Genomic DNA, 22,794 nt, shown 5'->3' with positions numbered 1-22,794 from the left:
ATCAAACATAACGGACTAGATGTTCCATGAAACTCCTCCAGGGACAGTATGCCCCAAGTGATGGAATATATATATATTTCCTCTCCCTTTAAAAATGCATAAATGTATGGCTGAGTTGGCACAAAATAAAGGGAATGTCTTAGGGATAAAAACCAAAAAACCAAAAAACCAAAAAAAACAAAAAAAAAAACCAAACCCTAAAAACCAACCCAACAAAACCAAACCCCATGAATCTAAAAGAGTGATGTATGTATACAGCTGGTCATTTTCTTAGAGATTATTTGGGGTTTAATAAGTAATATGGGTCATATACAAGACAAATGGGAGATAGAGCTCAGAGCCCAAGCAGGCTGGATTCTTACACAAAACTGGGATCCCAGAGGGTGAAAAATCCCAGTAGGTGAACTACAAAAAACACATTCCACGGAAGAAGATAGTTGATGAAGAAACTTGCTTGTCATCCTTGACTTTAATGGAAAGGAAGAAAAAACATAAAGATAAATGTTTTCTTGGAGAAACCCAAATTCATCCAAAACCCCAGGCTGAAAATTTGAAGTGTTCTGGATTGGTGAGATACCCAGGGCTTGGAAAGAACATATTTAAAAAAAACTTGGCCTCCAAGAATTCCACAGACAAAGTTTCAAGGGACATGGGCTTCATAATCAACATTCAACAAACACATGAGGAAATGAACTACCATGAAAGAGATTCAATATAAATAACAAATGCTTCGGAGACTATAATGACCTGTACTTACTCAATATGGAATATGAAATAAATATGTTTAATTTTTTTACAAAAGAAGACAGTATTGGAAGTATAATGAGGGAACAAAAGGCTATCAGAATAACCTAATCAGATGTAAAAGAGAAACAAATACTTCTAGAAAATAAAAATATCTAATCATTAAAATGAGCAACTGGATGGATGTGATAATAAATTAGACACAGCTGAAGAAAGACTTAGTGGTCTGCAAGTATTGCTGAAGAATGATCTAGAATACAATAGAAAGACAAAGAGATGAAAGAGATAGGAGATATAAAGGACAGAGTGAGGAGATACAACCTACATATAATTGAACTCCCAAAGAATGGCAGAGGGAATGGAAATGATGACTGAAAAGTTTCCAGTCTTGATGAGAGACTCTAGTCCCCATTTTTGACAAGCCTAGTGAATCCAAAACTGGATAAAGGAAAAGAAGCCCGCATTTTGTAGAAAAATAGAAGAACACTGAAGACAAAGAGAGGATCCTAAAAATAGAGAGAAAAGATAGATTACTTACAAAGCAATGAGCATTTGGCCCACAGCTTATATTTCAACACATCCACAGAAGTCAGAAGACTATGGAATAATAGCTTTGAAGTGCTAAGTGAAAATATTATGTAGAATTCTACTTTCATTAAAATGATCTCTTAAACATGAAGGCAAAATAAAGACAATTAAAAAATGTTTGAAAAATAAAAGTGATACAATTGACTCCCAAGACACACTTACTAAAGGTACTAAGATATATACCAGGAAGAAGAAAAACACTCCCTAGATGTTTGAAGTACAAGAAAGAAAGGTGACAAAAGAAAATGGTAAGTATAAATAAATATTGATTATATATAATAATCATCATCATCTAACTTGTGGGGTGAAAAATCAAGTTAGATCTAAAATCATGGACAAATTGACCACATTTAGATAGAGATCAAAAATAGGAAAAATGAGGGGCGCCTGGGTGGCTCAGTCGGTTAAGTGTCTGACTTTGGCTCAGGTTGTGATCTTGAGGTTTGTGAGTTCAAGCCCCATGTCTGGCTCTGTGCTGACTGCTCAGAGCCTGGAGCCTGCTTTGGATTCTGTGTCTCCCTCTCTCTCTGTCCCTCCCCCTGCTTGCCTCTGTCTCTCTCTGACTCAAAAATAAACGTTAGGAAATATAGGAAAAATGAAAAATTTTCTTTCTTTTTTCTTTTGAGATACATAGATGTGTGGTAAAATTATGAAGGAAAGGAAAAGAATGATTAGTACAAAATTTGGGGTAGTGGGATCGGATAGGGCATGCAGGAGATTCTGAAGTTGTAGTGAATATCCTATTTTTTTGTGGGGAGCAGTTAAGAATACCATGTATATTTATTTCAACAGACTGTTTTTTTAGTATTGTCGACACACAGTGTTACATTAGTTTCAGGTGTACAGCATGAATATTCCATTTCTTAAGATAGGTGTTGGATATTCGGCTGTGATTTTTTTTTTATTATGGGCAGTTCTCTAAAATGTTAAATATCATATGTTAAACGTTAAATTATACATAGCTTTTGGCATAATTATAAGTGATGTTGTGATGACCATTGGTCTAACATATCTCTTTTAATACACCTTAAGTAAATTTCTGGAAAGAAGATTTTTGAGGAAAAGGGTGAGTACAGTGAGTTTTCCTTGTAACTTATTGCCAATTTCTCCTCCTGTCCCCCATGCAAAAAGTTGCACCAATTTATACTTCTACCAGCAGTGTATAAAAGGGTCCATTTCCCCACACCCTAGAGTCACTGCTTTATGTGTATTTTTTCTAAAATGTACTCTTTTTTAAAACTTTATTTATTTATTTTAAGAGAGAGACAGAGAGCAAGCAGGGGAGAGCAGAGAGAGAGAGGGAAAGAGAGAATCCCAAGCAGTCTCCAAGCTATCAGCATAGAACCTGATGTGGGGCTCGATCCCTTGAGCTGTGAGATCACGACCTGAGCTGAAATCAAGAGTCGGATGCTTAACCTGAGCCACCCTAAAATGTACTCTTATCATATATGATATCATATATATCATACACTCTTATCATATATCAGCATGGGGAGCTGGGTTTATTTAACAAGATTGCAATGGGATGAACCATTTATGAAGTGGGTGGTAAACTTAATCCCATTTTACAGATAACGCATGTGAGAATCACTGGGGCTGAGAGAGACTCTTCCAGGTTCATACTGTGACCCCGTCTCTCAACTGCATGCTCAATTCAGTCATCTTTTTATTATGGCCCGCTGCCGGCAAAACTCCATTGAACCTTTGTGTTGGAAAAGTCTGATGCTTCGCATGAAAGTATTTCCTAGTCCAGTCAAGCCAGAAAAGAAGGCAGGAAGAATGTGTGCTTTGTGGGCTGCTGGTGGAGATGATGGAGTAGGGGTGGAGGAGAGAAGTTTTCAGCATTTCTATCCCCAAATCTGAAGAACACTCCTTTCCTTGGTCCTTGTTGCTCAAGCCCCTGATTAGAAGCTTTGTAGACAGAGGGCTGGAGCCCTATTTAATCAGCCCAGCGTCTGGCACATGGAAAGTGCTCACTAAATATTTGTTGGCTCCTGGATAAACTCTGGTTGATATTTTTGTCACAAAATGTGGAGGGAGACCTGTCCCTTTGGCTCGGCCAGCTTTCTTTCTCTGCATGAAGTGAGTCTGAGCCAGGGCAGGAGAAGGGACAAGTTGACCTTCAAAGGTCCCTTCCTGCTGAAAAGACAAGGATTGTCAGTAGGCAGGGCTGCAGTGAGCAGCCCCCACTGCCCCTTCCTCCAAGGTGCGTTGGCTTTAAGTGATTAGCAGGGAGATTGGCAGGCAGTAGTGGCAATGGGAGTTTAATGTTCTGGAAACCCAGTCTTTTTCCTTTTCTCCGAGGTTTTCCCTGGTGACACAGGGAAAGGTCTTGCAGCTTAACAGGCAGACAGGGATGGGGCCCGGGAGTTTTGCCATCAGAGAGTGGAATTTATCACTGTGACACCGCAAGCCCAAGCACGGCTGCATTTGTTGGGGAGGTTGGGGGCGGGTTGGGGGAGGGAACAGGTGTCCTGCCCTGGGGGTATTGTCCCTGTTAAATCACCGAGACCCTGCCATGACCCTGAGATTTGACCAGCTGTCCATCCCGTGGGCCCACTCAGCCCAAGGCAGGCCCGGATACCTTTGGCTCATGGCCTCTGGCTGTAGCAAATGGAATCACTTGGTCCTGCTGCTCTAAGCTGGTAGCTAACATCCTCTGGTGGGTCCTGTGTCCTTGTGCCTGGCTGTGATTGCAAGAGCTGACAGACCTGTGTCAATGTCCTGCTTCAGTTCTCTACGAGCTGTTTCATATCAAGGAAGCTTCTCTTCCTCTGAGCGTCCATGGCCCTCTGAAAATAGGAACAGCAATAACTACCCTTAAAAATAAAACGAAATGAAGTGGTGTATGCATCTGGCTAGCACCTACAGAGACGGGAGAGCAGAGTGGTAGAGATCACACCACTGGAACCAGATTTCCTGAGGTCAAACCTGACTCTGGCAACTTCTAGCTCTAGGAACTTGAGCAAGCACCTTAGCCTCTCTATACCTCGCTCTCCTCCCCTGTAAGATGGGGATAATAATAACAGACAGCTTAGGGGATCATGGTGATGATTAAATGAGTCATAAAATGTGAAGTTACCTCTGGCACATAGCGGCTACTGTACAAGATGTTCATTGGGATCAAGTACCTCCTCCCTCCTCCACTCCTTCCTTGCCTCCCTTCCCTCCTGCCCCTATATTGTTTGCGAGGCTATAGGATCTGATTTGGGAATTGGTTTCCTGATTTGTAACCAGTGTTGTTGGAGTCATCCTTCTTGTCTGGGGCCCAGCCCTAACTCAGTCTCACCATGGCTTTCCACTCAGGATTGGAGGCTGCCCCCAGGAACCCTGCCTAGATGGATGCTTCCAGAACCCCACCAACATCTTTATGATTCTAATCACGGTCTTTGCCCAAAGACCTCTGCTGCCTTCCCACACCTCCCCAGAGACCCAGTGCTGCCATCTCAGCCTCATGCCTTCCTGTTTCCTTTCATTCTTTCCTAGCCAGTGCTGTCCCACTCCCAGCAGGTCCCAAGGCTAAGTCCATCCAAGGGACAATGGGGTCTCCCTGGGTTGGCTTTCATCTCTGGTGGCCCGGGGTGGGCAAGGGCCAAGAACTTCCTGGTTTTCAGTCCATCGTTTCATCCAGATACTTCTCCTTGCTAAATATAGGCATCCTTTCAGGGGACCTCGTGTTTTTGCCAGGCAGCCCACCCCACTGCTGAATAGCTCTAATGAACAACCACAACAGCAGCAAATAATAATGATAACAATAATAGCAGCTGTTATTTATTGAGTGCTTCCTATATGTCAGGTTGCTATACATGTATCATCCCTATGTTTTACAGAAATCCTGGAGATCAGGCTTTATTATCTCTATTTTAGAGATGTGGAAAATGAGGCCTAGAGAGGATAAGTGATTTGCGTAAGAAGTACAGCTGGGAGGTAAACTTAGTTTGCTTACATTCAAGCTCAGTGCTCTGCCTTCTGCACCGAACTGCCGTGATGGGCTGGATCTGCCTATCTGTCTCTTTCATCTCTGGGGATGCAATGCACAATCTGTCTTTCCTCTTGCACATGTTTGCCTTTAATATATTTGAGAAAGCTGGGGCACCTGGGTGGTTAACTGTCCAACTTCGGCTCAGGTCATAATCTCAAGGTTTATGGGTTTGAGCCCCGTGTCGGGCTCTGTGCTGACAGCTCAGAGCCTGGAGCCTGCTTTGGATTCTGTCTCTCTCTCTCCCTCTCTCTCTCTCTCTTTATCTGCCCCCCCCCCCCCACTCTGTCTCTGTCTCTCTCTCTCTCTCAGAAATAAGTAAACATTAAGAAAATTTAAAAATATACATATTTGAGAAAGCTGTCATTTCATTTCTCAGTTTTGTCTTCTTTGGACTAAATATTCTCAATATTCTCAATCTCTCAATATTGTTAAATCATATGACATTGTTTCTGGGCATCTCAACATCTTGGCCTCCCTCTTCTGGACATGCTTGCTGGGTAATGTTGTCATGATGTGTTATATTCTGTGTCGCAGGCTCAGAGCTTTAGGCATTATGAATCTCTCTTGGCAGTGTATTACCATGGTTTAACAGCACAGGCTTTGCAGTGAGGCAGATCTGGGTTCAAATACTGGCTGTGTCCAATGTACCAGTGATGTGATTGTGGCAGATTACAGTTTCCAAAGGTGGTTGCCACAATATATCCCATCCACGTGTTCTTCCTGCAGTGCGACGACACTCTTTCCATTGAGTGGTGGGGTCTATGTTCTTTCCTCTTGAAACTGGACAGAGTTTTGTGACTGTCATGACCAATACAAGATGGCAGAAGTGATGCTGTGTGACCTCAGAGGCTAGGTCCTAAAAACTCATCTTGCTGTCTTTGGATTTCAGTCATATTCTCTAACTGAAGAAGCCCAGACTGACCCGAGTGGAGAAACCATATGGAGAGACTGCATGCAGGTGTTTTGGCTGATGGCCCAGTCCAAGCCTATAGCCAGCGTCGACCACTGGACACGTGCGTGTCAGGAAGAAGTCGTTGAGACGACTTTATCCCTAGCCACCATCTGACTGCAGCCTCATGAACAACCTCAAACATTACCCAGGTGAGCCTAGCTTAGATCTTAAGCTTCCCTCCATCTCCCTGAGCCTTAGTTTCTTTACCTGTGAAATGGGGACTGTGAAAGTTACCTTAAAGGATTATTATGAAAATTGAAAGACAATGGATATAAAATATTTAGCACGCGCTTGCCGCATAATAATTGTGCAACAAATAATCACTTACGATTAAAGGCATCACGGGTGAGGTAGGAAGGGGACCTGACTGAGACCTTAGAACCAGGTAGAGAGAGAAGACTGGGGAACTGAGCTTGAGGTGGGGCAACCTCTAGGGAAGAAGGGAGTCAAGTCATACGTTCCAAACGAGCAGTGAGTTGTGACAAGACATAGGGAGAATGTGCAGTGTGGGGACCAGCCCAGTGTGGGAGGCTTCCCTCCTGGGTCTGTGGCATTAAGGCTGAGGTCGAGAGGCAAGACCGTGGTCCCACCTGGAGTTGGTTGCTGGGAGGATGTGGGCAGGATGCAGAAAACTTACGCTGAATGATTAAGCAGGGTTGGGGATTGCCCCACAGCAAACTTCACAGGCAACAGGGGTTTATAGGAGCATCTCAGATATTTGAGGTCACAGCTGGTGAAGTCAATGGAGTGACAAGGTGAGGTGCCAGGGAGGATGCCTAAGTTAAATTCACGTGCACGGTGTTTTTGCAGCTCGGCCCCCCTGCTTCCGATGGCAAAGACCTCACGGGCTGAAAGGCATAGCCTGCTGGAGCAAGTGTTTGAAAGATTCAGGCAGCTCAAACTCTTCAATCTTAAAAAGCAAAACTAATCCCCACCCCCCCCCCAAAGCCCACCACCACAAAACCCCATACATCACCCCACAAAAAATACATATGTGCATTGTAGAATAATTCCATGACGTAAGAAGCAAAAAGAACAAAAGAAAAATCACCCATGTTCCTACAGCCCAGAGAAAACCTCTGTTAACATACTGATGTACTCATAACCTTCCAGGCAGTGTACAAGAATAGAGTCATACCGTGCATTCTGTTTGGTAACCTGCTTTTATCACCTAATGATGTGCCCTGGACATCTTTCCATGTTAGGAAAGACGCATCTGCAGTTCTGAGCTCTTCAAACTAGGGACGTGTAGCAGTGTGCTAGGGTTTCTACAAAGCTGCAGGAAAACCACGGTTCATCACTCTGGAGCATCAATTTTACTCAGTGGTAAGTCACTTAAAATATTATTTTTACATTAAAACAAACCCAGATACGGTATGGAAGAGAGTACAAAATTTGCATGAATGTTTAGAAGTTATGAGACTTCAAAGAATTATCCAGCTTGCCTCAGTCTTCTGTAGCAGTTTTTAGGGTAGACAGCATTAACATGTGGGGATCAGTTGAATAAGCTGAGGAAGAGGAGGGGGGAAAGAAATGTGACAATTCAGGGGCAATAGGGCACCCAAGGCCCTATCTTGAGGCACAAAGTCCCTTGTCTGATAGACAGTGACATGATCTTAAAGAGTAACGCGGGTACCTTGATGTAATGGCTTTGCCTTTACAGCCTGGGCCCGGGTGAGTGGCTTAATTCCAAGCTATGTGACCCCTGACCTCTCCCCCACCCCCTGACCTGATGGCACAGAACAGTTGAAGGCTGGGGTACATCAGGGCAGGGACAATGTGGCTGTATGTGACGCGGTACCGAGAACTAACCCAGTAACTTCAGATGTGGTCTGAACTGTGCCCCGTTCTGCTATTTCTGTCCCAGCTTTGCTATTAACAAATTAATGTGACGATAGACAATGTACTTAACCTCTCTCTGTTTCAGTTTTGTCATCTATAAACTAGTGATAAATGTAGCAGTTCATAGTGTTGTTGAGGGCATTAAAGGAGTAAAGAACAATACTTAGACTATCACTTGGGATGTAGTTAAGTGTTCAGTATATGTTAATTATTATTATTATGTAACCTATGATTGCATAAGCTTCTCATGGTAAACGTGTCCCACTCTGCTTTCAAACTGAGCTTGTGACTAATTAAAACTCTCGGGTCTTTTTCATTGGAATTGTTATCAAGCTTGTATTCTCTGTGCCGTTATTAGTTTTTAATTGCACGGCTTATTAATGTTCATTTTCTTGATTTTGGTCTATTGTTGTAGCCTGTGGTCGTTATCCAGCAACTAAGTCTTCTTTCCAAAGTGAATTGGGTTTCAGTTTCTGATGACATTTATACTTTTATCATCCCCATTTCACAGATGACAAAACCGAGGGAAGGGAATTATTACTTACCGGGTGTGTTCTTTGTGCCAAACATTGGGATAGGTACTTTGCATAGGGCATCTCAGTTAATCCCCAGAACACTCTACAGAAGTGGGATTTATTATTTATTTTACAGATGCAGAAACTGCAGCTCAGAATGGTTAAGCATATTGCCCAAGGTTACTCAGCTAGTTCAGGTTTTTCCCCTGGTTCGTCAGTGTTTTGGGTTCTCTGTAAACTTGACATGTTTCTATTCAAGCTGTTGAAGTAGATGTTTTATAGGACAAAGCCAAGGACAGAGACAAATCACTGGAGAAGTCCTTCTAGGTAGATCTATAACTCTCGAGTCAATTCCTGAATCAATGCTCTTTGTACAGGATCATTCAATCATTGCAATTGGAATCAGTTGCTGCTATTGGAAACTGAGGTCTAGAGCTTCTTCTTAAGAAGTCATAAGGAAACCTCTTTCCATCGCATCTTTAAGGGAAGGACCTCCCCCCCCCCCCCCCCCCCCCGCCACTGGCCTTGTCCTGGTAATTTCCTTATCCTCTCTTAGCTGGACTCTGGTTGCTTGTAGAGTCACATGTCCCCAGCCAATCCCAGAAAATGTTCCTTTTCAAGCTCAGTGTGAGAAGTTTTACAGAGCATCCTGGAAACCGTATCTGCCTGTGTTTACTCTTGCCGATGATTAAAGCTGACAGCTGGAACACCAGGAGTCCAGACCGTAGGCACAGGACTGCTGACGGCAGGGCAGAGAATCGATAGCAGTGATGGGACCTAAAGAAACCCAGCCCCTCCTTCCCTACTTTCATGGTGTAGACATGATAGAAGAACAGATAGGTCAAGAAAAGAGACAGAAGAACAGTTAGGCCAATTTCTCCAGGCATGGACTCTGCTCCATTTTGGATGGAAAGAAGGAGTGGTGTCATGGTGGCTGTGCCCGTGGGTTCCAGGACTGTGCCTGGGGGGCACATGAAGGCCTGGGAGCTGCAGCATGAATTGCACTTATCTCTATGCAACAGTGATGAAGAAATAGTGATGGCCCAAGCCCTGGACATCCTGATGAGCCCTCCGGTCCACATTGATTATTAAAAGTAGCATCCTGTATTTTGTCGGGCAACCCTAGGAGCTGTCTGGAATGCTGTTTCCTCGAGAAGAATGAGAGAAAGGGAGTCGGGAGAGGGTACACCTGATCCCTGCCCATGGAATGAGGATCCTAGCCGGAGTGGTCCCCAAACTCTCTTCTTCCCATCTCTGTGGCTACCCAGTGGCAGGCATAGTGCAGCGGAATGTTTGAACCTGGAATAACCTTGATCTTCGACCTCCTCCATTTGAACCTTCTGGAGGCGGGATGAGTACAGTAGCAGCCCTGTGTCTTCTCTTTTTGTCCTTCACACAGTTGCTCAAAACCCTCCCAGGTCTTCCACTCCACGTAGAAGAAAATCCAGAGTACTTGCAGGACCCTAGGGTCCTGCGTGTGTGGCCTCTGCCCCCTCCAGCCTCACCGCCCACAGCAGTCTCCATGCTGGGCTGTGAACATGCCAAGCATGTTCCTGCCTCGGGGCCTTCACACTTTCTGTTCCCTCTCTCTCATGGTCACCAGATTTAGCAACTGAGAATACAGTGTGCCCAGCTAACATTGAATTTCAGATAAGCAATGAATCATTTTTAGTACAAGTATGCCCTGTGCAATATTTGTTTATTTGAATTTCTTTTCTTTGTTAAAATTTATTTTATTTATTTTGAGAGAGAGAGAGGGAAAGAGAGAGTGCAGAGGAGGGGTGGAGAGAGAGAATCCCCAGCAGGCTCCATGCTATCACTGTACCATTAACCCATGAACCATCAGATCATGATCTGAGTCGAAAGCAAGAGTCAGATGCCTAACCGACTGAGCCACCCAGGTGACCCTGTCTGAATTTCAAAAGTAGCATCCTGTACTTTATCGGGCATCTTGTATTTTATCGGGCAACCCTAGGAGCTCTCTGGAATGCTGTTCCCTCAGATATTCACCTCCTTCAGGCCTGCTCACTTCACCAGAGGCCTTGCTTTTCTGTCCCGTGTGCAATAGCAGCCCCATCAATCTCCTCTTATTTCCTGCTTCATCTCCCTTAGAGCTCTGCCCACTTCCTGATGTGATATTGTTCATGTATTCATTTGTTTATTGACTCTGTCTCTCCCAGGCACGTGTGGGCTCCACCAAGGCAGGGATTTCATTCTTCAGTGTAGTATCTTCAGTCTCTTGGCTCAATAAGCATTAGCTGGGGCTCAATAAGCATTAGCTTAGTATCCAATGACCTCTTACCGTGGCTCTTTGCCACATGGCCCTGTGCACCTCTCTCGTCTCATTTCAGGCCACTGCCCTCCCCATGGGGCACTGTCCATGCTGACCTTCCCTTTGGTCCTCAGACTTGCCCAGTCCATTCCTGCTTTAGGCTTTGGGACTTGCTGCTGGGCCCAAGCCTTCTCTGCCATCTGTGTGACTGTCCCCTCTCCTCTTAGGACTCAGGGAGGGCTTCCCTGACCTCTGCATCCAAAGTAGCCCTCTGACTCTACACTTTCACTCCCACGATGGTTGTTTTATTTCCTTTAAAACTGTTATTGCTCTAGGAAATCGTGTTGAATGATTGGTTGGCTTTTGTCTTGCGTCTCCAGCACACAAGAATGTCAGTTCTGTGGAGACATCAGCCATGTGTCACTTATGCCCCCAGCACCTAGCCCCATGCCTGGTATATGATACGAACAATAAATATATGTTGACTGAGTGAGGGAGTGCCTTTGGGGTGGGCGATACACCCCGCCTTGCAGGCATGTTGGGGACTGTGGTGAGGGGGAGGGGGAGCCCAGGAACCATCCCGGAGAGGGTCTCCACCAGGAGGGTACTTCCCACTGCCATGGCCCCTTGTGCTTGATTAGCCCAACTGTTTGGGGGTGAGGAAGTCTAGAAAGGTAGCTCCTTGCTTCTTTCGGCCTTTGTGGCAATTAGGAGAGACCAGGTCTTTCCCACTGGAATGTATCCTTCAGGCCCAGAGAGGAGAGTGCCTCCTCCATGCTGCTTCCTTTCTACTTTGCCACTTTCTGCAAATGGTGACAAGGCCCAAAGGGACCTTGGAGGCTGCTGTGGAAGCTGGCCGCCTCGGTCCCCGAACGGTGGCGGAAGACCTGAACATCCTCCCTGGGCTGTCACATGAGAAGGAAGCCAGCTTGCTGTGTTTTCAATCACTGAACTTTGGGAGTTGTTACGGAAGTGTAGCCTAGCTAATTAATACATGGCTGTATCCACTGTGTCTACTGTATGGAAAGTACTTGGTACATCTATTGTTGTTGAGCTCCCTGGTGAGGGAGATGTTTGTTCCCATAAATGGAACGAAATTGTATTAACTAACTAAGCAGAGCCAGCTGTTTTTCCTTATTTGTGTAGATAGTGCTCATGTCCACAAGGTCATCAAACTCCCTCTCTTTGGGATTAGCAGGGGACAGGCATGTGAAGCGTTGTCCTTTGAGGCACAAGCAAAAAAGAATGTGTGAGGGTCCCTACAGTTCATGAAAAGGCAGCTGCAATGGACTCTCACTCTATCTGCGTTGCCCAGAAGTCACCGCAGGAGACAGATGCCACGGTGTGGTTGGCTGCACCTATAAAAGATCCCTGTGTTGAAGTTCCAGGGACTCTTGATGGAAATTCTCAGCAAGTTCGTGCTAGATCTTCTGGGATGAACTGTCTGCTTTTTTGGCGGGTGGCTCCACTCTCAGACTGGTTTCCTGATTCCTTTGTGTTGAATGACCCTCAGAATTTCTATGGCCTGGGGCTTGGCTGCACACTCTTAACTCAGGTTCCTTTAAGAATTTTTGCCTAAGGCTTGACAATTTTCTTCATGCAAGGTCTTCATCTCCCTTTACAATGGACCTTGACCTTGTTTTCACTAATGTAGGCATGGACAAATCCTTCTCTCCGTGGTTCAACCAACAGACGTTTTTGTTTTTGTTTTTTGAAGAAATTTACTTTGACATTAAGGAAACAAGTAAATTTAAGAACACAGACTGTAACAAGTGTAGAGAGTATTGGTTTACTGGTGGGCATAACTTATAGTGTCCCAATTCATGGATGAATCACCTGACATGTATTTATTGGGCTCCTATGAGGCATTGCACTGAGCACAGAGTGTTTAAAATGAGAAGTGTGCAGTCTTTGGCCTCAAAGAGACCCTGGTATCTACAGAAAACAAATGTTTTACAATATAATGTGATAAATGCAATAATGGAGGCACAGAGCAGGGGGCATTTTCAACACAGTTAAGGAGGCCCCAAATTCCTTCCTCTACTAGGTGCTATCTAAAGAGACCTGTCCCTAAATCTTTTTCAGTTTTGGGGCACCACATTTTCTTGTTTCCTCCTTTGCCACTCATTGTAGGGAGAAACAATTACAGAAGGAATTATGTTCTCTTGTACCAAAGGCAGCCTTACACACTGGATTTTAGGGATAGTCCTATATTTATGTATTATCCTTTTAAATAAATATAATTCAGTAAATGCATAACTTCATGTGACTTAATCTGCATACCTTTATAGGGCTTTGCATATAAACAAATGTAATAAATCAGAAAAAAATTCCTTGAGTAGACTATAGCTCCCTTTCCATTTGGAAAATATGGCTGCTTCTTTAAGTGAACAACAGGTGGAAAGCGGCCGCTGCCCGGGGTTTCTGTCATTTCTGAAGAATCTCTGCCCCAAGCTAGAACTAGCAGCTTCCGAGGTGCTGGCCTTCATGTCCCCTGGGAGGAGCACCAGGCCCCCTCATTTGCCAGCATTCTTCCTACAGGAGAAGGAAGGAACTCTGGTCAACTCCAGCAGGCCCGTCTCCCTGCAGAGAACCTCACTGAAAACATCAGTCTTTGCTCTCTCGATCCAATTCTGGGCTGAGGGAAAGAACGGGGAGAAAGAGAAATGAAGGGCCCTGGGCATGGGGGACGGAGGGGAGGTGAAGGCAGGGTGACATTGCAGACAAGGTGCTTGCTGCCCCCATGTTTTTCTGTGTAAGTCCCCAGTGGGTTTGTGAAGGTCACAGAGCACAAAGAGACGGTGTTCTCTTCTGTGTTGGCATCTGGCATTATCTGTCCCTGATTCTACTGTTTGTTCTGTCTTCTAGTGACTTCCTGGAAGAAACTAGAGATGACTTGGGGGCAGGGATGATAGGGGCTCCCCAGAGTCAGGGGAAATCTCTTTATTCCTTAGGTTGGGGCGCTGAAGTAGGATCCCCTAGGAATGGATTCTCAAAATTAGCTCTCAGCTCCATGTGTGAGGATGGGAAGGAAAAAGAATTGGTGTTGTTATCCATTTCCATTTATTTATTTATTTATTTATTTATTTATTTATTTATTTATTTTTAAGTTTATTTATCGGGGCCCCTGGATGACTCAGTCGGTTGAGTGTCCGACTTCGGCTCAGGTCATGATCTCGTGTTCGTGGGTTCCGGCCCCACATCGGGCTCTGTGCTGACAGCTCAGAGACTGGAGCTTGCTTAGGATTCTGTGTCTTCCTCTCTCTCTGCCCCTCCCCTGCTTGCCCTCTGTCTCTCAAAAAAAAAAAAAAAAAAAGTTTACAAGAAGTTTATTTACTTATTTTGAAAGAGAGAAAGCACGAGTAGGGGAGGGTCAGAGAGAGAGGAGAGAATGACAATCCCAAACAGGCTCCGCACTGGCAGCGTGGGGCCAGAGGAGGGGCTTGAACTCATGAACCGTGAGGTCATGACCTGAGCTGAAGTTGGACACTTAACTGACTGAGCCACCCAGGCGCCCCTCCACTTCCATTCATTTTAGAAAAGACTCTGATAGAGACACTGGAAAGGCCCTGCGGCGCCCCTTCCCAGGGCACCCCTCCCCATCTAGTGACTCAGGTAGAAATACCTGGGTTTAGAGCACAGGATCTGGGCTTGCATTTTAGTCCTGCTGCTTAACAGCGGAGAGGCTGAACTTTTTCAGAGATTTGCTTTCCTCATTGGCAAAACGATGAGTGCAGTGAGATAATGTTTAATGGCCTCTGAATAGCAAAGTGTTGTGTAAGCAATGTCTCGTTGCACTCTAGGTAAGTAACAGTCTTGAGGACATGGGAACCCTGCCCTTTGGTCAGAGGGTGTGGGGAGATCTTCTGCAACAGAATACCTTACTGAGCCCCAGAATCTGAGATCCCAGATCTCCGAGAATCCTTTATGGAATTCTCCCTCTCTTCTATGGGGGACTTGCCCAAACATTTCATTTCCCTGTTCATGTCTGTGCACGTGCTCCTTTCTGACCTCGGTGCCTCATCCGCCTTGTCTGCTAAGATATTCCTGACTCATGGCTCAGCACGAACATTGCTTGCTCTCTGTGACTGGCTCTGAGAGCCTGAGAAAATCAATCTCTCGCTCCTCTGTGTTCCTGTAGCACTTTGTAGAGACCTCTGCTGTTGTCTGATCAAGTCTGGTTACAGTGGTTTCCTGCATTCCTGTCTTTCTCATTAGGCTGTGAGCTCTTTCAAGTCAAGGGCCATGTTTCCTGAGTCAGGGCCAAAAATGTAAACGTGCTTATTAAATGCCTTCATTGTCCCGGCTGAGTTTGAAAGGGCTCAAAGACGAGGGCTTGATCTGACGCTGGTGGTGTGGAAGGAGAAGGGGTTGGTTGGGAGTTAGTGGGAAAGAGTCATGTAGTAATACCTCTCTGGCTTTCAAATACCTGGAGGTAAGGAGAAAAGGAGGTGGCATGGGCAGCACCTGGGTTATACTTAAGACTCTGGAGCTTGCTCAGCAACATGTATCCACAGGAGGGAGATGAAGGATGGACTGGAGCTGGAAGATTTGAGTTCGGATCCTGCTCTGTCCATTTACTGACCATGGTATTGGTCGTGTCAACCATTCTGAGCCTTAGTGTCTGCTGTGCGGAAAAACACTACCTGTCTCATGGTTTTATAGCAAAGACGGTGTGCTGTTTACCAAGTCCTGTCTCCTTTCCTCCCTTGAAGTATATGGACCATGTTGACTGAGATCTGGCCCTGAGTGAGGGTGGAACCCTGCCCACGTGCAGGCTGGGCCCATAGAAACCTCCTACAGGATCTCACATACTCTCTCTTTCCTTGTCTCAGCTCTAGAACTGGAGGACTTGGAGGCTCTAGGGGATGACAGTGCCATAGAATGAAAGGAGGCTGGTTCCCCAGTGTCTATGCAAGATGGAGTTTCCCCTCCTTTCTGCCCCTGCATGCAACTGTAATGAGAACAAGAAATACTTTTATGATGTTAAAGCCACTGAAATTTTGGATCATTCATTATAGCAGTTAGCGTGCTTTTTGACAGGGTGTAAATGGATAAAAGTTCTGCAGAAACTTCGAAGTGTTATACTAATGTTACTGGCTATTATCATGGCTTTTATTCTAGAAAACCCTTTGAATGCACAGCTATGTATTTCCCCCCAGACTTTATATAGCCCTGCCTCTTCTTGAGGATGGAGAGGGGCCCAGGGGGAGACCCTTAGAAAATATCCAGTGGTCTGACTGCATGGAGGTGTGCATGCCTGGTATCAGGGGTGGAATTCCGTGCAGAGAGGGAAGTCCTGATTGACTACCATGCTCAGAGGAGCAAGCCCATCTCTAAACAGGCTCTGGGAGGAAGTAGCCAACACAGGGGGACATGATGTGAACCAGCTGTCTCGGCATCAGCTGCTTGAGGGCTGAGCACTCCAGGGCTAAAAAAGGGAGGTGAAATTGAATCCATTGTCAACAGGCTCCTGGGGACCTTGTTGACCACATGAGCCACCTAGAACCCTGTTCCTTTCATATATGGCTGCTCTCAGAGGCTGATCTTGCTTGACTCTTAACCATGGTCTTCTGACCTGGCCCAGCAGGTGCCTGATAGAAGACATGGAACAGTCTGCAGATGTTGACTCGTCCTACAATCTGGGAGGGTGTAGTGAAGTATATAATATGGATGGGTCTGGACAGTCTCCTGAACTGATCTTGCAAGAAAGTCATGAATAATCAGGGAGACATAGTCCTGACTTACATAAAGGAGAGGAAAGGAAAAGGGATAGGACTCACTTTATTGATCACCTGTCATGGGGCACATACTTTACATTACTTCTTTGAATCCTTACAACAGCTCTGAGATAGGTATTAATGTTCCCACTCTTACAGATGAAGAAACTGAGGCACAGGGAGGATCACAGAGCTAGAAATTATTAGAGCCAGCATTCGGACCCCAGTCTCTCTGACTTAGAGACTATGTCCTTGACACTGCCCCTTGCAGCCTTCGCAACAGGATACAATACAATCTTGTCCTCCAGGTCAGGCTGAGAAAAATGAGCCCCTAGTTCTGTCCTAGGATTCCTCATGGTGTTGGCCCTTCTCATTAGCATGTCTGTCTTCTGAGTTTGCGAGAAACTCTTTTCTGTGAGCATGTGAGGCCTCGGGCCAACAGATAGAGGATGCCAGGGTCAGTCAACAGGTAGAGGTTGCCGGGGGGGGGGGGGGGGAAGGAAATGGGGAGGGGGAGGGGTGGATGTTGGGGCGAAGGAAGGGGAGAAGGGGTGAGGGGAAAGGAAGAAAAGGAGGGAAGAAGAAGTTGAGAAGGCCAAACATGGAAAGGAAGGGAAGGACAAGGAGAATGAGGTAGACGTTGCCTCCCTGGAGGTTTTCGTCTTGCGTTGGCCATTCTCACTGTGGGGAGGGAGGGTGGTTGACTGCCCTGGGGGGGGAGGGGGGTGGTCTGGATGTCTTCAGTGCCTGAGAGTCTGTGAGGATTCGATACTTCTTTGGTACCTGTCTGGTTCTTAGTTTAGCTTAGCGCAGAAATTAAGAACAGTTTACACTATTTTCAGTCGAGCAATTGATCATTCCAAACCTAGCCCCACTGTGAGTCTCCTCCAGGAGCTGCACAAGCCATATGTTCCACTAGAACCTAGAAGCTGCTTCTTGGGACGTGTGCAGGGTGTTTCGAGGAGAACAGCCACCCCTTCCAGTCTGGATATGCCTGACCTGGGAGGCCGGAATGGATACTACCGCATGGTTTTCAGCCAGCCCTGCTGCGGCCATCTAGCCAGCTCCCCTGAGAGACACGAGCATGACATCATATCTGTCTTTTTCCAACTGTCATTCCGTCAATGTTTGTGTCTAACCCCAAAAGCTCTCGTCAACAGCATCACTTCTCTGATCCTGATTGGGAGGAGAAGATGCATTAAAAAGCAAGTTGCTTCTCCAGTGGCAGGTCTCTGGCTCTGGGAGGCTCTGGGCTGGGGCAGGAGCACAGCTGGAGTTCTCCTGAGCTCCCCAGGCAGCAACCTCCCTGCCAGCCTTCCTAGCGTCTTCCCATGAAGCTGAGCTGCAGGGAAGGGAGGGGGCGTGGGGGGCTCTGACTAGTGGCTGGTGGAGAAGATGCACTCTCTCTATTTGCTTCAGACTCGGAGGGAAGTAGGACTGAGCAGTGGCTGAGCCTCAGGCGGTGACCTGAAGAGGTGCTCATGTGCTGGCATTAGAGAGGGAAAAAATCTTCAGGCAGAGTTTCATTAAGCCTCCTTACACGAGAATTCACCTGTTGTGGAAAATTCAGATTCTGCATGCTGTTTTGAAGTTAATCTGTTAGAACCACTTGCTTATTTCACTTTCAAAATACCACCCCCCCTTTTTTCCTTCTTTTTGCAGAATGTAATGCCTTTAGTCCTGTTCCTAATTTTGAGCGGCTCTACTGAGTCTTTTTCACTGGCTGAATTATAACAAGACCAGTGAGGTCATAGTCGGTGGATTAATTATAGCGAGGCTGGCGAGGAAAGTCAACCTCCTTTGATAAACACGGCTTAGCGACTTTAAGTGAGCAATTTTCTACAGCAAACGTTGCAACACATGTTGTCTCCTTCAGCAAACTTTAACGGGCTCGTAATGATGCATCGACTGTCCTTAGGACTCAAACCATTCCATGTTATAGAAAACGCTCTTCGTCTTTTTCCATAAAGAGACTGAGATGGAAACTCAACTTTCTAGTGACAAGATACAGAAAAGTATGGATTTAACCTAAATTTTGCGTCTGATATGTAAACATTTTCTAACCTTTTTCATGTAAGCACAGGCCCATGCTAACCCCGGGTTTGCATCCACAGAGCACTTGTATCAATAACTTCTTTATTTAATGATTTATTCATTAGGTGCCATTTAATCAAGGCTAAATAAAAGAACTTGGGCTTATAATATATATATATATATATATATATATATACACATATACATATATATGTATGTATGCATGTATTTACATATTTATTGCTATTTGCTGAGCAAGCTACTCTGCAATAGAATAGGGTACAATTAAGAAAAAACTGGAAGGAAGAAAATTAGCGGAGTAGCTTTCTTCAGATTTGATTCTCTCCTGTGCACCACTGAAGACCCAAGTATGGAGGCCTTCCTTGCAGTGGAGAATATGGAAGTAAAGCATCCTAGAATTAGAAGGGACAGTATAGTGGTTTTTGTCTAATCCTTGTCCAGTGTGTGATTTTGTCTGACCCGTATCCATAGTGGGACTCCTTATGAGCACAGCACCCATCCTGGGGCCTGGTATATAGTGGGTGCTTAATAAATATAGAATGATTAGATGGATCAGTAAGCAACCCCTCTGGGTGAAGGCGGAGACTTCTCCCATGCTGCTTGCGTTGTCTGGGCCCCGGAGAATGTGTCTCTTCCTTCCTTTTATGCGGATCTTCTAACTGTAACTAGCTATGACTCTTGCCACTTGGTGCCCCACCTGTATCCTCTGGGCCCAGGACATCGAGTGGCAGTGGGACAACTGGGAGCAGACTGCTCCCACATCATTCTGGCTGATTGTTCTGGAGATGGAGTAGTAGCTGGATGACAGGCTGGATATACTCTGATACACCAATGTGCGTTGGTCATATCTTAGACTGAAGAGCTCAAAGTTTTTTCCCTACTATTACCTCTGTGTGTCCTTCTCATGTCCCAAGGAAAGGCAAGAAAGTTCTATTTCATTAGACCAGGAGTTGGCAGACTTTTTCTGTAAAGGACTGTATAGCAACTATTTTAAGTTTTGTGAGACAGCCACTCATTTCTGCCCCTGGAGTGCCATTGCAGTGTGAAAGCAGACATAACAGGCAAACAAATGAACGTGGTTGTGTTCCAAAAAAACTTTATTTCTAAAAACAGGCAGTGGACCAGATTTTCCCATGGGCCATATTTCACATTAGACTGTGAGGTTCATGAAGCAGGGGATGTATCTGTTTTATCTCGAGAGGGAGTATACAGTAGTAGTTACAAGAGCATGGTCTGGTGGGAAGGCAAGCTGGTGCAGCCACTCTGGGAAACAGTACGGAGGTTCCTCAAAAAACTAAAAATAGAACTACCCTATGACCCAGCAATGGCACTACTAGGCATTTATCCAAGGGATACGGGTGTGCTGTTTCGAAGGGACACATGCACCCCCGTGTTTATAGCATCACTATCAACACTAGCCAAAGTATGAAAAGAGCCCAAATGTCCATCGATGGATGAATGGATAAAGAAGATGTGGTATCTATATCTATATCTATATCTATATCTATATCTATATATCTATATCTATATCTATATCATCTATATCTATATCTATACACACACACACACACAATGGAGTATTACTCAGCAATCAAAAAGAACGAAATCTTGCCATTTGCAACTACGTGGATGGAACTGGAGGGTATTATGCTAAGCAAAATCAGTCAGTCAGAGAAAGACAAAAATCATATGACTTCACTCATATGAGGACTTTAAGAGAAAAAACAGATGAACATAAGGGAAGGGAAACAAAAATAATATGGGGGCAGGGAGGGGGACAAAACATAAGAGACCCATAAATATGGAGAACAAACTGAGGGTTCCTGGAGGGGTTGTGGGAGGGGGGATGGGCTAAATGGGTAAGAGGCACTAAGGAATCTACTCCTGAAATCATTGTTGCACTATATGCTAACTAATTTGGATGTAAATTAAAACAAAACAAAACAAAACAAAACTAGCCATCCAGATTAAAAGAAAAAAAAAAAAGAGCATGGTCTGGGATCAGACTGTCTGGGTTCAAATTCTGTTACACTAGTGACCATGAGCAAGTTGTTTAATTTCTCTGTACCTCAGTGTCCTCATCTGTAAGATGAGGATAATAACAGTGTCTACCTCATAGTTCAGTGTGAGAATTAAATGAGATAGTATATGCAAAGTGCTTAAAATAGCACCCATACATAAAAAGCATGTAATAAATGCTGTCATTCGTTGGATCTCCAATACTTATCCCAGTGCCTGGCATAATGAAGATGCTCAATACATATTTACGCCATGAGCCTGAGGCCCAGGAAAGAAAAACGTCTTGTGTGGTGTCTCAGAGCGAGGTGAGAGTGGCGTTGTGTCGTGAAGCCACATGGCTGACTTTCCAGACTTCTGTCCTGTTTTCCAGAAGCCTTCAGTGGCACGACACGTGATTCTTGTTATGAAGACGTCACATCATTTATAGTCTCACCATTCTCTCTAGGACAACTCTTTTATAGGCTCATTGCCTTTATCCTCCTAACCCTGGAAACCATCTTCCCTGAGTAGTGAGGACTAGGGAAAACCTTCAACTTCTAGCATGTCCTCTGTGTATTTATCTCCTACCTCCTTCCGTGGTCTCCACTTTTCCAGGTCTGACACAGTAGTGGAGGCAGGCAGGTGGGATGAAGTCTGGGTGATGGGGTGATGATGAGGAGCACCAAGGGGTGTGTGGTGTGGGAAGGGGGAGCCTCACCCTGTGTTGAGGGCTTGCTGCCTTCTGGATTGCCTGGACTGGGGGGATCCGGAGGGTGAAGACTCCCACTTCTGAAAGGAGATTAAGGACGAATTGCACATCCTATGACCTTGCAGGAGTTCACCAGCTTCACACCTCAGAGTAGCTGTTGATGGTCCCCACCTCCTGCCATTCTCTGTTACTGCCTTCAACACCTCACTCCTCTCCTCAGCTACTACAGCCAGAGGGAAGAAGGTGAGGTGGGTGCCCCCCACCTCCCCAGCAATAGGCTGGCATCTCCTAGTCCCAGGCAGCCTGGGGAAGCCTTAGGCAGCTGACAGACTGGGGGAGGGGGAAGCAGGGGAAGAGTCAGGGGAAGAACTTGGGTTTGCAGGGCAGTGTGATCTATTTCTAGAGACAAATATGTGTGAATGCTTCACAAGGGCTTGGGTGAGCTCATGGAGGCTGCATGTGGGCGAATGGTGCTGGGAGAAACTCTCCCAGGGAAGGCGCCCCTGTGTGAGGGGCAGAACCTAGTGCCCACCCTTAGCTCCCACAAAGGCACGGTCCCTCCATTTCTCCACTGCAGATAAGACTGCACATTCACTGGTCCCAGGCAGGGGCTCAGAGAAAGACCTTTTCCTTGCAGTTCTGGGCCCCTCCAGTGTCTGTTAACAAGGGTCCCTGCTCTCTCTTCCTTGGGGGAGCTGACCCTCCCTCCCTCCCTCCCTCCCTCTCAAAGATCACCAAAAGTGGGCCTGAAGCTGGTGAAATGCCAGGGAGCGAACCAACTCATTATAGCTGGGCCGTAAGTTTTTCCATTCTCCTGACAGCCACCTGTTTCCATAGGCAGGAAGGGCTGGTGGCCAGATGTCTTCGTATGAACTTCTCTGCAGGGTCCTAAGAGTGAGTAGTCTCTTAAACTTTGTACCCTCAATGCCCCACTGGCCTCACCCTGCTCCCAGCCCTCCTCCTCCGTAAGCCACAAAGACCCCATGCAGCTGGACCACCAGCTGAGCAGCTAGAAGGCCTTGTGGGGTGGAGGGGAGACACCACCATGGGGGCGGTGTCGCTGCAGCTTAGACAGCTCATTTGCTTTGGGTCAGAGTTACATGAGGTCAGTGTGACCAGGGGTAGACGACCTCTCCAAGCTATGGCCACCATTACTTCTTCAGTTCTTTGCCAGATCTCCAAAGAGCGAGACACTGGCAAGGAAAGAGCCTAGGGGGCTCTGAAGACTGGGACTGTGAGCTTGGGGTTTGCTTGAAAACGAAAATGACTTTACTTTGCTCCTTGGTGCCCTGACATCTTGACTATTCTTAACATCTCAGGTCTCTCTGTTCTCCCTTGCCAGCAGAACCTCTTAACATGAGGTCACTGAGCATTGTGTGGGCTTCAGAGGTCTGTGAACCCCTGAGCTGGCATGTTG

General features: G+C 45.8%; 1 long non-coding RNA gene across 4 annotated transcripts in view; it reads left to right on the top strand.

The window, feature by feature from the left end:
* Positions 1–22,439, top strand: part of LOC113599193 (uncharacterized) — a 62,990-nt gene extending 40,551 nt beyond the window's left edge. For 3 of the 4 annotated variants that reach the window (XR_008295137.1, XR_003419916.2, XR_003419919.2), the window contains 2 exons: positions 6,204–6,415; positions 7,472–13,935. This is a non-coding gene — a long non-coding RNA (uncharacterized LOC113599193). Of the gene's footprint in view, positions 1–6,203; positions 6,416–7,471; positions 13,936–22,214 lie in introns of those variants that run through there. The other variant, XR_003419917.2, reaches the window with a different exon arrangement.
* Positions 22,440–22,794: the final 355 nt, after the last annotated feature.

This window comes from Acinonyx jubatus, chromosome C1, assembly GCF_027475565.1.
Source record: "Acinonyx jubatus isolate Ajub_Pintada_27869175 chromosome C1, VMU_Ajub_asm_v1.0, whole genome shotgun sequence".
Taxonomy (NCBI): domain Eukaryota; kingdom Metazoa; phylum Chordata; class Mammalia; order Carnivora; family Felidae; genus Acinonyx; species Acinonyx jubatus.
The sequence above is the reverse complement of the archived record's forward strand: the minus strand, read 5'-3'. Positions and strand labels throughout refer to the sequence as shown.